The sequence below is a fragment of the Mus caroli genome, chromosome 3, assembly GCF_900094665.2.
Source record: "Mus caroli chromosome 3, CAROLI_EIJ_v1.1, whole genome shotgun sequence".
Taxonomy (NCBI): Eukaryota; Metazoa; Chordata; class Mammalia; order Rodentia; family Muridae; genus Mus; species Mus caroli.
The window spans coordinates 23,150,552-23,165,982 of NC_034572.1; the positions used below are offsets into that span (position 1 = coordinate 23,150,552).

At 43.0% G+C, this 15,431-nt stretch overlaps 1 protein-coding gene across 4 annotated transcripts in view; it reads left to right on the plus strand.

Moving 5' to 3' along the window:
- Positions 1-15,431, plus strand: part of Pld1 (phospholipase D1) — a 185,060-nt gene that overhangs the window by 63,698 nt on the left and 105,931 nt on the right. The gene's annotated exons all lie outside the window — the stretch shown is intronic.

The following is a 15,431-nucleotide window of genomic DNA, read 5'->3' on the forward strand; positions in this document are numbered from 1 at the left end:
TCCTTCCTTGGACTCTGCCTTAGAGTTTCATTGCTGTGAAGAGGCACCATGACCACTGCAATGCAAAGTTTTTCCCAGCAGTGCCTCACTTCCTTCAACAAAGTCACACCTACTCTAACAAGGCCACACCCCCTAGCAATGCTGCTCTCCATGGCCAAGCATGCAAACACATAACTGTTCAAACCACCACAGGCTCAAAGAAAAAAAAAAAACACCTGTTTTTCCTTTAAATTCTGGTGCATACTGATTGTCCTTTTATAATTGCTTATTCTTTTAAACATTTTTTTATTGGCATATAGCTTGCTACCTGTAAAATTTACCCACTTGAAGTTGGTGATATTTAGTGTATAGCCAGAATGGTCTCTGCAAACACACTTTTTCTCTTCTCTGCTTTCTGTGAGTGTCTAAGCCTCTCCATATTACAGTTTGTTGCTTTGCTTTTAGAAACAGAGTCCCAAGGATAGCCTTGAACCCTGGATCGCCTGGCTTCTATCTCCCAAGTACTGAGATTATAATTGAGTGCCACCATGCCCACCTCATGTTGTTTTTCAGTATTTGTTCCTCTTAAATAGTTGTGCAGATTACAATGCCTTTTAGACTTTATTAACTTATGTCATTTTCTTGTTATTTTGTGACTTTTTATTAACTTTATATCAGTGCCATTTTAATGAATGAATCAGTAGTTTGGCAACTGTATCTCCAGGTTATTAAGCCTGGCGTGTCTTTTCTCATGCCTTCTATCCTTTCTTCTCATGATCCATGTGTGTGCACATGGATGTAACCTATAGAAGCTACCCTCAGATGTCACTCATTCCTTAGGCGCCATACACCTTTTTTGGGGAGGGGAGGGACTCTCATTGAATTGAAACTGCAAGTACCATTAGCCAACCTCCCAGTCCTGGGATTACAAGGGCATGCCATCATGCTTGGCTTCTTCTATTTGCAACGTGAGGTCCAGGGATCAAACAGAAGCCCTCACGTTTGCAAGGCAAGCACTTTAGCAACTGAGTGAGGTACCCCGAGTCTACCACCACAGGCCTAGAACTGAGCTCTTCTGACCCTCATGAAAGGCATTGCTTTGCACAGCTAAGGCTCATCTGGAATCCATTCTTCCCTGGATGGAGGAAGGGGCTGCTTTTCTACTTAAGCAGAGCATGGTTTTCTATTTGTGAGTGAGCATCATTGTTTAGAAGGGTAATAAAAAAAAGCCAAGTGAAAGTGATGGTTCCTATCCTATAAAATCCCACTCTGAGCAGCTGAAACTTCCTTAGTGAAAACCGTTTAACTGTAGGTCCTAAAGACCAAAACTACCCTGCAGAGAAGGCCATTGACTATAAGGCCCTAATACTACCTACCCCTACCGAATGACCCGCCACTAAATACCTTCTCTTATGTCTTCAAACCTGTCATGCTGACAAATAAAATATTTTGGCCATATAGAAGAGATATTTAGAACTTGGCAGGACTTACTAATCAACTGATACAGAGAATGAGGTAAAGGGGTTGCTCAGAACGGGTTCCAAGATTCCAGCTCTACACAGCTGGGCAGATTATGCTTCTAATTTATTCAGGAAGCAAGCAAAAGAAGAGGAAATGTTTTGTCGTTAGAAGATGAAGAAATCTGTTTTGAGGCCGGGGATGTGATTTGGTAGAGAGCTTGCCTTCCATGATTGAGACCTTGGCTTCTGTCCCCAGCACCACATAAACTGGATGTGTGGCTCAAGCCTGTTATCCAAGCCCTTGGCAGGTAGATGTAGGAAGATCACAAATTCAAGATTGTATTTGGATTCATTTAATTCTGTCCCAAAATAAAGCAAAATATAAAGCAATGAAATCAATCTTGAGCACATTGAATAGAGGTTATTTTATGGGGTTGGCCACCAGGGAAGTTCACAAAGCAGGTAGATGTTAGAGTTGAGTCTCAGGAAAAAGAACATAATGGGACATTTTCCAAGAGTCCAGTGGCCACTGGTAGCTCAGTACAGAGATGGTTTCTATACCCAGGAGTCTGGTGGGGACACAGCAAGTGGGAAGAAATGTATTCAGTGGTAATCTCATTGGGACCACTGAGGCACCCATGAAAGGAAACACTGGCATGGATTACCACCATTAAAGTGGAATACATCATCTGGAGAAAGTGTATACGATGATAATGATTCCATTGTCCTGAAGACTCTTAGCAGGCAAATGTTGTACACAGAGGACAGCACCAGGAGGACCCCTACAGTTGTTGGAGAGGGAGGAAGAAAACTAGAACATTGTGGAAACCCAGCTAAGGAAGGGACTTGAACAGGTGAAGACAAGGCTGGTATAATAGGAAGGCTCCATGAGATAAGCATGGGACTGTAGCCTACAGATTTTGCAAGTCCAGGTGGTCTTGACCTTTGATGCAAGATGTTTGGTGAAGGGTGGAAGTGGAGAGAGATGAAGCAGAAGGACCCAGCACACACTTTCTTAAGAAGTCTGCCTTGAGGGAGGATTGAGAGAAACATGATGGAAGGTCCATAGATGACAATTTATAAAGCTCAAGGCTTTGTCTCCAGCCACACTGAGAAGACTTGGACAGGGACCAAGAAGGCAGATGGTTGCATTGGGTTGGGATTGGACAGGACAAAGGGGCATGCAAGTAGAGATTTGGGACAAGGGAGAATGATGCATTAGATTCTATAAATAAATAAGAGCGCAAGGTAGAGAAGGGGCTGATGGAGAGTTCATAGCTTGTTGGATACTCCATGCTGCTGGGTATCAAGGGCATCGTTGGATAAAAGTGACCTGCATAATTGTATTACCATATAGGATTGTGATTTACTGCTTTGAAGTGGTATGTGAGTGTGCATGTTACATCCATCCATCCATCTATCTATCTATCTATCTATCTATCTATCTATCTATCTATCTATCATCTATCTAATATGTTCATGATTTCATTCTCATGAGTAGTTTGGTTAGGCACAGGGCAGGGAGACTGATTGCTACGTCCAAATGGGGATGGGGAGCCAAGAGAAACTAGGAACTTGGGACTGAGGCACAGCCTTTCACTTAAAGGAACTCACTCTTCGCGAGGAGATAGAGCCAAGCAGAAAGGCATGCTTGCATACTCAAACCATTCAGTGCATTGCTACAGAAGCACTAGGCATCCAAACCTGCCAGCTAGGACACAGGAGGCCTCCTGGAGGAGGAAACATCAGGGAGGTTCACCTGGATGACTGAGTCTATCAGGCAAAGAAGACTGAGGAATGTGAAGGAAGATCAGTTGGTATAGAGTTTAATGGCCTGAGATCCATTCCCAAAGCTCATATTAAAAAAAAAAATAGCTAGGCTTGATGGTGCCGTCATGTAATCCCACTGCTGGGGAGGTGGAATCCAATCGATTTCTAGGAATTGCTGGACATCTATGCCTAACCTATTTGATAGATTCCAGGCCATTGACAGACCTTGTTTATAATGAATGAATTAATTAATTAATTAATTAAAAAGGATGGTTCCTGAGGAATGATACCAAAGATTGAACCCAGGCTTTTACATGCATAAACATACATGTACACGGGAACACATAAATACATGCATAAACATGCATGTATCTAAAAAGATGGGGCTCTAATGAAGGCAAAACCATGGGAAAGGGGCAGTGCATGAGGAGGCTCAGAACTAGAGTAAAACATGCCTAGTCCCATCTATCTGGGCAAGGGAACAGACGCTTTTCAGAAGTTTGAACAGGGACTCACAGTAAGAGAGAAATGTTAGAGTGGGATTACCTTCCATGTAACGAGTGCTTAAGCCTTAAGGGATGAGGGAAAGCCAGACATTGACCAGGGAACTCATGATGAATGAGCAGAGGAAGGAGGGTTGGAAATAAGTTCTGGTGACTGACAGTAGAGGGCAGTGGGGAGGCTCCTCCAGAGACTTGGGAAGGAAGGAGTCCATTGCCCAAGTAAGGTGGAGAGTGAGAAGTTCCTCCCAAAGCCCCCCTTTCCACTGAGAAGTAAAAGGCACCGCCATTTACATCCATCCATAGTGTGGTGCTCAACAATACGCTGAGTTTGAGAGGATGAGCGCCATAACGGAAAGATGCTTGACCTGTCCTTAAAGTGTCCTGGCCAGAAAGCAAGATGGTGCGGCTGATGAATTTCAACCCCATTTTATTAGTTTGGCAGCCTGCTGTCTCCCTCCCTTCCTCCCTCTTTCTCACTCTGTATAGAGAGCCTTACTCTTTAGCCTACACTGACCTGAACTCACAACATAGCCCAGGCTAGCCTTTGACTCACAGCAATCTTTCTGTCATAGCCCCTAAATGCTGGGATTCTGGGCTTGAATCATCATGTATTGCAGCACATTTTATTTGTTTCAGGGGTGCAGCCTGAGTCTGCCTGTTCCTGGGGCAGGGTGTCTGTGATGGTAGTTGTTCTCAGGATAGCTCTGGATCTTAGCATGGTGCAAGACAGCAAAGCTTCTAGAGTGAGGACAGAACTGGTTCTTTTTAGTAAGCAGCCAGTCTACACCCTGAGGGCGGAGTCTGTAAACTGAGCAGATTAAATCGGTGTATCCTGCCTGTCTAGTTGGCTTGCTGACATATTTGCAGAGGTGGCTCAAGCTTCATTCTTTGGAAAGAATCCACTCCTGAAACATGTTTGGGCAGGCAATCCATGGAGAGGCCAACTTCTAGTCTCTTACGTTTCTTCTGAGTGAGTCTCAGCCTCTGTCTTCACAGGACACTGAAGGAAGCTGGGTTAAATGAACTCCCAGGCAGGCCATCACATGCTGGCTTCAGTGAATACAAGGGTTGCTTACTGAGGTGACATAGACACTCTGAAGTTTCTCTCATACCTTTACTTTTTTTTTTTTTAACTTTATGTGCATTGGTGTTTTGTCTGCACATATGTCTGATTGAGGGTGTTAGATCCCCTGAAACTGGAGCCACAGACAGTTTTGAGCTGTCAGATGTATGCCAGAATTGAGCCCAGGTTTTTGGGAAGAATAACCAGTACTCTTAACCTCTGGGCCATCTCTCCAGCCCCTCCCTCAGATTTCAATAGTGCTTGCCACCAAATGCATGAATCATAGGAACTTATTGATTTATATTATATTAACTTCCTATCCTTCATTATAAATGCACACATACCATGTCTACTGAGTGTGGAATTTGCTTAATTCTGTTCTTCTCAACAGATACCAAAGACATGAGGTACAACAGACAGAATTTGTTCTTGGGGCAGGGGTGGGGGGAGGTAGCATCCAAGGAGATATCCACCTTGTTTTATTTGTGAAGAGGTCTCCCTGGTGCCTAGAACTTGCTGACTAGGCTGGTTGGCCAGAAACCCCCCAGTGCTCTGCTTATCTAGATCCCCCAATCACTGGGATTGCAAGCATGTGCTATCATAAGCCTAGAGCTGATCTGTTTCTAAAGTTTGAATGCAAAGACTAAAGAAAGAGTAGTGTTGGGGTCAAAGAAGAAAATGGGCTACAGTCCTATAGAGACATCTACCGTAAGTATTTGACCAGTGATTCTGGGCAGAATCTCATCTAGGACGCAAAGGAATCATGAGTCACTAACCTCCATTCAGTAAGGAGAAGACTTGGATTTACTTGTTGGATATGGAAGGCAGGCAGGCAAGCTGTGCTGGGTTACTGTTCTGTTTGGCACCGAGTAAGCAGGTCTGTTAGCTGTTTTTAATTTTTCATTTGACTGAACTGTTGGTGCTCAATGATTGACATGCTTTGGTGACAGTCATTGCTAACTGTTAGTAACATTGACCTGTGTGACATCACACTTTGTGTCAGGAACAGGGTGAAGTATTTCATATGCACACTCCTCCATCCTATGAGGTAAAATTATAAGATAGAAAAAAAAAACCAAACCCCCAAATTCAGTGAGATTAAGACACACAACATAAAATATGACATAAAAGGTAATATGGTATTCTATAAGTATTCTATAATATAAAACTTAATACAGTATACTATAAGTGAAGTAATATAAAAATTAATACAATATATTCTAAGTGATTTAAAAGGTTACAGTTCTGCCACTGATAAATCAGCCTGGTTAGTAGGATGCTAGTCTAGAATGTGGAAGGCTCAGGGGCCTATCTCTAGTGTTACATAATCCTGATATGGCTACGCCTGTAATCAAAACAATCAGGAGGTAGGAGCAGGCGGATCAGATGTTGAAGGCTGTCCTTCCATACTTACGGAGTTCGAGGCCTAGGAGATACCCAATACATGACAGCATCAACACCAGGAGCCAGGTGAGCATGTGTTCTGTACATTGCTGTAGTGTAAGGATGGATGCGAGGCTGAGGAGAGGGTAAACTGTAGATTCAGATGTCTTTCCTTTCAATCGACTAGTATATTTTATTTGGAAAAAACTGCTTACCATGAACATCTTTGGGGGATGATCCAGCTGCCAGGGCCCCCAGAGATCACAATAAAGGCAAGGCATATTTCACATGCCTTGTACATGAAGGTGCCCCCAAAGAAGTAGAGTTCCATCTGCCATGGAGTGTAATAGATGGACACATGGCCTCTTGCTTCTGCAGAATGGATGAGGGAAAAGCAGCAAGCTTTAAGGGGAGCTTAGAAGGTGTCATGAGACACCTTCAGACAAGAAAGAAGAGGTAGTATGTGATAGGAAGTAAGAGGGTGATGGGGTGATCAGCCCCCTGGGACAATGTGAGGAATGGTGGCTGGTGCATCACTCACCCTGGTAGTCTTTACTAAGACCAGGAAATAACTGTGCTCGATGCTCTGGGAGCACACACCACTCACCAACACCACTGTGATGTGTTCTCAGATGCCCCAGGAGCACACACCGCTCACTAACACCACTGTGATGTGTTCTCAGATGCCCCAGGAGCACACACCGCTCACTAACACCACTGTGATGTGTTCTGAGATGCTCCGGGAGCACACACTGCCCACTAACACCACTGTGATGTGTTCTGAGATGCTCCGGGAGCACACACTGCCCACTAGTCTCTTTCAAGCTGGAGGTCTCACTTTGTCTTTATTGTTTCCCTATTGATGTCTAAAGATACATTTGTTGTGACAAACTATCTTGTAGGTTATCCTCCTGTCTCAGCCATCTGGGTGCTTAAACATAATTTTGTGTGTGCCACCACACCTTGCTTAAACATAATTTTGATGTCTTTTTTTCCTGTGTGGCATAGTTTTTTTTTGTTTGTTTATTTGTTTGTTTTTGTAAAATATATATACTTCCATACACTGCAAGTCTCTATTTTACAGCTCAGGCTGTCTTGGATTGTACTATGTAGACAAAAGCTGGCCCTGAAGTCACAGAGTTTTCCCTGCTTCTGCTTCCTATACACACCTTCATTCTATTTTTAAAGACAGAGTATCCTGTGGTCTGGGATGGACTCCAGTGTTTTGTATAGCTTAGGATGACCTTGAACTTCTGCTCTCTGCTCTCAAACTGCTTGGGTACCAGGATTATACCCATACTTGGCCCTGAAGTAGTTTGTCTACTCTCAAGGCTGTATGTTTTATTTACCCAGATTCCTTTGTTTTGAGTTGCCTCAAAGCCCATTTGTATATGTTCTTTCACGCCCTCATGGATGGGAAGTTATGACTGTGGTTGGGGGAAGACTTGTGGGACGGTAGGTTGCGCCATCTTTAGGTTCACCGGCAGCCACCACATTGCTTCAGTAAGGTTGTTTCGCTCCTGTTCGGACCAGCAGTGGATGAGAGTTTCATTTCCTCTGCAGCATGCAGTAGTAGCTGTGGCCTTGCAAAAAGCTTAGCAGTCCACTGGGGTGAAGTGGCCTCTTTTATTCCATTGACAACACTGAGATGCCAGAAAGACAGGGTGACTAAAGGGCTATCATTCTAAATTTACTTTCAATGCTGATGTGTACCCAAACATACTTCTGTTGTCTCTGAATTTTTTCTTTCATATTTGTAGAAATTATTTGTATATATTTTCTCTCAATCTGGGATCCACTTTATTCAATGTATAGAGTTTTGGCTCTTCTCTATTAAAGTTTTAAACTTCTGCATGGTTGAAATTCTCAGCATTTCTGTGGTGATTTTTCTATTGATTTGTTTGCTTGGTTAATTTTTTTTGCAGACAGGGTTGTGTTATGTAGCCCAGGCTATGCTCAAATTTGCAACAATTCTTCTGCCTCTTTCGCCTGAGTGCTGGGATTTAAGGCATGAGTCTCCTCTTCTGGCTTTGGTTTCTATTTTTTGTGTTATATTGCTATCCCTTCTCCTAAGGTCCCAATAGCAGTTCTTTTATATTTTACTTCAAAGTTTTAGAATTTTGTTGTGCACATTTAGACTTTTAATACTAAATACATGTTGTCCATACAAAGGACTATAATCTGGAAGGATTTTTATGGGAAACCTGAGAGAAAGGTCTGATTTTGATTAATATGTCCTTATGAACGGTCACCTTTAGCATCACTGACTGAAGAATCTGATCTCACTGATCTCCTCGTCATTGTCATAAACGAGAAACTCGTATTCACACACCTGACTTTGGGATCTGTATTTGGTTCTCAGTTGTTCTAATATGTCTTACCTTCCTCTGGGCTTATAGCAATTCTTGATATGTATTTTAGAAGACAAGTCTTATCTGTTTATTTCTATTTTATCTGGGTTTTAGTATTATCAAGTTCTGTGGATACAACATAGAGTTTGAAGGAGTAAATTAACACTGAGAAGCAAGTACCCATGACACCAGTGTTTAAGCATCTGGACTGTCATTTCTGATGCTCTCCACTTGTCTCTTCTTGTTGTTGTTCTTAAATTGTATTAAACAACCATACAAAGCATCCTGGATGGCTTTTATGTTGCCTCCAGAAGCTTAAATAGATGCGATTCTGTGGTTTCCACCCCTGGGGAAGCTAATTCCGCTGAGAATGCAGGGAGAGATTGCACGTGTGCATTTGCCAGCTTCCTTTGGGCTGGATGTGAGCCTGCAGGGTCACAGAAAGTGCTCTGTGTGTGGCCTACACTTGTTACAATGTGAATTGTTTGTCCGTTCACGTGTGTGAAGACAGATTTTAGATACCTGGGAAAATTTGTTGTTGATAGTCTATGCAAGAGAATCAAGTTCTTCTAGCTAAGCACTTGAAGAAAGAAAGCAACCTTAGTGGAAATAGTTCAAAGCTACCAGATCTGTAATCCCAGAACTGGTGGGGTGGAGTCAGAAGGATCAGGAGTTCAAGGGCAGCCTGGGTTACCTGAGACCCTGTCTCAAAAAAAAAAAAAAAAAAAAAAAAAATCTCATTTAACTTTCCTCAACAGGATAAGCTTCATAAGGAGTAAGAAAATAAAATTTTCTCACTCTGCTCAGTCTAGCAGAGGGAGGTTCAGGAGCCTGGCCCCCTGGGTTCTGCCAGAGCTCAGTGGCTACTGGTATTGAAGTTGTCCAGAACTGTTTTTTCTTGGTCAGACATGTGGTGTTGGGTTACACAGGGGAGTATCCTTCAGATCTGTACAGCTTTCTCCATGATATAAACCAGACCCTGAATGCCAAGGATGAGACAGGGTGATAGCAGGGTGATAGCAGGCTGATGGCAGGGTGATGATAGCAGGGTGATGATGGCAGGGTGATGATAGCAGGGTGATGATGGCAGGGTGATGATAGCAGGGTGATGATAGCAGGGCGATGATAGCAGGGTGATAGCAGGGGGCAAGAGCTACTTTGGCTGCTTTGACCATTGTCACCACCATCCTTGTCCTTGCTGTATCCTTCCTCATGTGTGCTTTACTAAAGGAAACCCCATGGTCATGAAAACACTTTTCTTGGGTTTTCTGAATCACTAAAAGGAAATATTTCTTCATGTCATCTCAATACTGGTGAATGCTATTTGTGTCTTGGGGTATGTATTTATTTTAAAACATTGGTGAGCTCAGTTTACCTTGTTGACATGTTCATATCACCTTGCTTAGTATACTTTTTACACAAGAATAAGTGGGTTTTTTCCCCCATAAATTCACGTGCAGTTACCAACCTTTTCTGGAAACACATGGTGTGAATCTTCGATTCTTAGCCATAACAAGTTGAGTATTTATTTATTGGGTCATCTGAGTGACAGTGACCACCATATGCTCATATGTTTGGATGCTTGGTTCCCAGGTGGTAGAACTGCTTGGGAAGGATTTGTGGGTGTGGCCTTGTTGGAGAATGTGTGTCACTGAGGGTGGGTTTCAATGTTTCCAAAGCCCAAGCCCAAGCCAGTTAGTTTTCTTGTGTTTGTGTCTCAGATTCACATGTCTTAGCCATGGCTTCAGGGTCATGCCGGCCTGCCTGCTGCCATGCTCCCACCAAGCTCCCCATCATGATAATCATGGACTCTCACCCTCTGGAAGCATGAGCCCCAAATGAAACACTTTCTTTTATGAATTGCCTTGGTCATGGTGTTATAGCAACTAAAAAGTACCTAAGACAATTTAGAGTTGAGAGGCCTGGTGTTCTAAAGCTTGAACGTAGTTTTTCTGTTGTCAATTGCTTTCACATGCACACACACACACACACACACACTTTGAATCATACTTTCTACATGTAACCCAGGTTGACCTCGAACTTTCCATGTAGTCCAGGGCGTCCCTGAGTCCCTGATCTTCCTGCCTCAGCCTCCTGAGTGCTAGGATTTTTGGAGTATGCCATTATATTTGGCTTTTCTTTGGGATTCCTGTGGTTGTAGTACAGAATGTGTCATCCACACAGAAAGTTAACTAAGAAGCTTTAAAATTAGGAAAGGCTGGTCATGCCTCTCCAAACACAGTGTTTACATGTATGCATTGTTGTTAGTGAGGGTAGGTGTAAATCTCCTTAAGGTGTTGCCTTAGAATTCTTATCCAAATTGCCCTGGTGTTTGTGCTCTGTGTGTGTGTGTCTTGTGGATGGGGCTGTCCAATGTGCTGTTTGTGGCCCCAACATTTAATGATGCTAAGACATACCTCTGTAAAGTTTTACACACACATCTGTGTCAAAGTATGAAACATAATTTTTCTTACAATATGACAGTGTGTGTGTGTGTGTGTGTGTGTGTGTGTGTGTGTGTGTAAGATAGAGGAAGAGAAAGAGAGAGAGAGAGAGAGAGAGAGAGAGAGAGTCAGAGTCTGACGGTGTTGCCCAGACTGACTTTGAACTCACAGTGATCCTCCTGCCTTAGCCTTCCTAGTACTTGGATCACAGGCTTGTACCACCATAGTTGGCAACTGTTTCAGTTTTCAGATAAGGAAGCTGAACACTAACTCTTTGCCCAGACTAGTCAAGGCACAAAGAAGAACCAATTAGGCAATTGATTCAGGTGGTGGTGACCTCAAGTGAGACACTTACCTTGTCTCTGCCCCCCAGTTTCCTTGTCTTGGAACAGAGTCAGGTGTACTGTCAGGGAAGACTGAGCTCGGGCCTGCAGAGTGCTGGGACCCTGCTAGCGGCAGCACCAGCCAGATGCAAAGTCTCCTCTTCCTATCACTGTCATAAGGTAGTCATTCTCTGGAATTGAGAACTAGGGACTGCAGAGAGTCTGTGTGGGTCATAAGGGCTTCTGTGTGGGTCAGGTTGGTTCAGTGGGAAACCATTGGGCAAGGACATTCTGGTTCTCCCCTGGCATAGCTGGCATATACCTTCTGCCTGAGGGGAGGTTGCACAGTGGGTTTTATGGGAACTCCAGAGCAGCCAAAACAAAAGGAAAAGAGACAAGAGACAAGAAGAGTAAACAAGACTCCATGCTTCCCAGGTAGTCATTCTCTGGAATTGAGAACTAGGGACTGCAGAGAGTCTGTGTAGGTCAGCAGAACTCTTGTGTTGAGTATTTGGAGACAGTACGGAAGCCCAACCTCCATCAACGGGGCAGCTAAAGATACCTGAGAACTTATAACAACGTAAGGCCAACTACCAGGGTCTGTATGAACAGATGTTCGGAAGGCAAACAGGACATCAGAGGCCACTCATGCACAAGTGTGAAGCTCTGGTGTATTGCTGAGGCTCCCGTCCGTCCTTCCACTTTTGACTGACATTGAAAGTATAAAGAATGTGTTTGATGCGTGTTGCTCACATCTCCGTGGTTGGCACAGAATAGGACCTCAGTGAATGTAGATATCATTTTCCCATGACAATTGGACGTACCTCTGGAAGCAAAGAACTGAGACATACTAGAAGTTTCTAGTTCCTACAAGGAGGGAAATACTGAGCCAAGAGTGCCCCAGATGAAATGCACAGGGAAGCTCTTGCCAGGCAAGATGGGTGGTCAGAAGACCACCCAGGGAGGTCCACGAATTTAGGGAAATTTGGGGATGAATCAAGAAGCATCGTTTTTTCCTGCCTTTAGGGTTCGATGGTATGTGTGGGAACTGATTGCTGCTTTTGTGTCGTAAAGCTGCCCTGGTTGCTTGGGGTCAGTGTTGACAATGGTTGTCAGGGATCATTAGCATTAGTATGTAAATGAGATACAGTACTATTTGATATTTGCTAATGGGAAATTAACCAAGGAACTGGAGAGATGGCTCATTGGGTAAGAGCACTGGCTGCTCTTCAAGAGGGATCAATTTCAATTCCCAGCCCCCACACGGTGGTTCACAACCGTCTGTAACTCCAGGCACAAGGGCTCTGATAGTCCTTTCTGGCCTCTCTGGTCACTGTGTACTTACAATCCACAGACATACATTCAGGCAAACACTGACACATGAAATAAAAATTAAAACCGCAAAGGAAAGAAAATAGAAAATGAACCACCTAAGGAAAACATTTGATTGGGGCTTGTGTACAGTTCAGAGGTTTAGTCCATTATCATCCAAGTGGGAAGTATGGTGGTGCACAGGCAGACATGTTGCTAGAGTAGTAGCTAAGAGTTCTATATCTGGTTCTATAGGCAGCAGGAAGAGAGAGTGTCACTGGGCCTGGCTTGATCATCTGAAACCTCAAAGCTGCTCCCCGGTGATATACTTCCCCCAATAAGGCCACACCTACTTCAATAAGGCCACACCCATTCCAACAAGGCCACACCTCCTAATAGTTCCACCCTGCTTAGCCCATACTACCTATGAGCCTATGCAGACCATTTCCATTCAAACCACCACACTGCCACTTACATTTAGGGTGGGTCTTCAGACTCCAGTTAATCCTATCAAGCAAGTGTCCAGAGGCTTGTCTCCCAGATAATTCTAGATCTTGTCAAGGGAACAAGTAAGAGCCACTGTTATGGAAAACACACAGGCAGTTCCATTTCAGGACCAAGGAAGAATTTAATGAGTAGTGAGGAGAGCCCGGGAGGATGATGGGTGGTGCCTTCCTGTATAATTCCATCGACAGTTGTGTTTTACAGTGGAAATCTAAGTGGTTTCTTTACCATTTGTGTGCTATCTTCCAAAAGTCAGAAGACTTGGCTAATAGATCCCATTCTCTGACTGGTCCAGCCAGAAGGACAGAAGCAAGATGGCCTGTTACTTTGAGAAACTAAGAGGTAGAAGGCAGGTCACATCCTAGCAAGGCAGCCTTGAAGACTTCCACTACTAAGCAAGCTTCCCTCTACAGATCTTTTCACTGAGCTAGAGGGTACACTGGCAACCAGCGTCACCTTTGCCTGTAGGTGCACCTCCCTGCGATGGCTTCCTCAGCTAAGGGTGGCAGTGCGGCTCACAGAGGTGACACTGACACTCTGGAGTTGACAATTGGCCACTCTCTGATAGCAAGGACAGAACCTTCATGGTCATCTCATCTTACCCTGTACTGCTGACATTTAATTCAATATTTAAAGTTTTTATTTTGTTATTTCCTGTTTGTGGGCATTTTGCCTGAATGTACGTATATGAACCATATGCTTGACATGCCTATGGAGGCCAGAAGAGGGTGGCTGATCCACTGGAACCGGAGTTATAGATGGTTGTGAGCTGCTAAGTGGGTACTGGGATTTGTTCCCAGGTTCTTCAAAAGAGCAACCACTGAGCCATCTCTCCAGGCTCTGACATTTAAATTTTTTGATGAAGAGACATAACAGGTTTCCCATTGATCTTTGTGGATGTGATATTTTTAAAAACCAAAGATCAAAGAAAACATTAAAAGCTTAAGAAAAAAACCCACCAAGTTTTAATTTCTCACAATATATAGTTTAGAAGGTAAAATATCCCAATACTTGAATTAAAGTCAGTTAAACTCAAAAAAATAGTTATTCAAGTCTTACAGCATTACCAGAGACTTAAGTCAGTTTCTATGCTTTAGGGAACATCAAGTCTATCCCATAATAGTAACTTCTGGGTTATCAGAGAGAGCTCTGGGATGAGGATGGTTCTGTCATCATGAATTATGGGAAGCCATTCATTAACGTTCGCTTCAATGGTTTGACTATAATTCACATACATAGTTATGACTTGGGTTTTTTTTTTTTTGGCTTTGAAATCTGTTATGGTTATTTCTCTTGCTAAGCACAAATATCACAAGGAAAACATGGCGACAGCATGATTACTTAGAAAGGAAGCAGAAATCACGATATAATTGTTTTCAAAGAATGCAGTGCTAGAGGTTTTGTTGTTGTTCCTTTTAAAATTATATTTGTATTAGTTTATTAACTTTTTATATGATGTGTTTGATATACTTCAGTCATATTATGAGGGTTTCTTGGTGGTCTTCCCTCTCCTACCTCTAGCCATGGATAGTTTACTTGCTGGTTGAACTTTGGAGTTAGAGTTTGACTTCCTCACTACGCGTTCATGGGACCTTCTGCAGGTGGCCTCTCTTTTCTAAGCTGGTATGGGTGCTCGTGGGACCCAGCTCCCAAGATAGTTATGGGATTGATACCTATGTACAATGCCTGACATGTAGCACATACTTAGCAGATGTTAACTAACACTAATGTTTACCTTAACATCAATGACTACAGCTGGCAGTATTACTGTTATTTTAGCTAGTATGTATTTATTATGTGAGAAGGAAAAAAAAATCCCTGTTCTTGTTCTCAATCCTGTTGAAAGATTAAAAGAAAATCCTATTCCTCTGCTTCCTTCACTGAATGATGAGAAAAAAAAAAAAAAAAGGAAAAGAACCCTGTTTACCTCCCGATAACAGAATCATAGCCTAGCTGCTCTCATCTGTTTGCTGGCATCATCTCTCTTCTTCTAGAGAGAGAGAGATAGAGATAGAGAGAGAGAGCGCGTGCCAGCCAGCCACAGTTTAGACTTATATAGAGATAAGATAATGAATTATGTATCTCAAATGTGAACACTGAAGGTCAGGCATGTTCCAGTGCTGGGTAACTCAGGCTGTAACCATGGCAGCTGCTCTCCTCCAAGATAAATTGCTTTAATTAAAACAACACATTGACTAATAAGTGAAAAATTGACAGCATAGGAATAAACATGAGCTCACTGTTTGGTTTTGAAAGCTAATAGCAATGGTAGAATTGTAGGGTAATTCATGACATAATATGAAGAACCCAATAAAGACAGTGATGCTCAAACCATGCCTT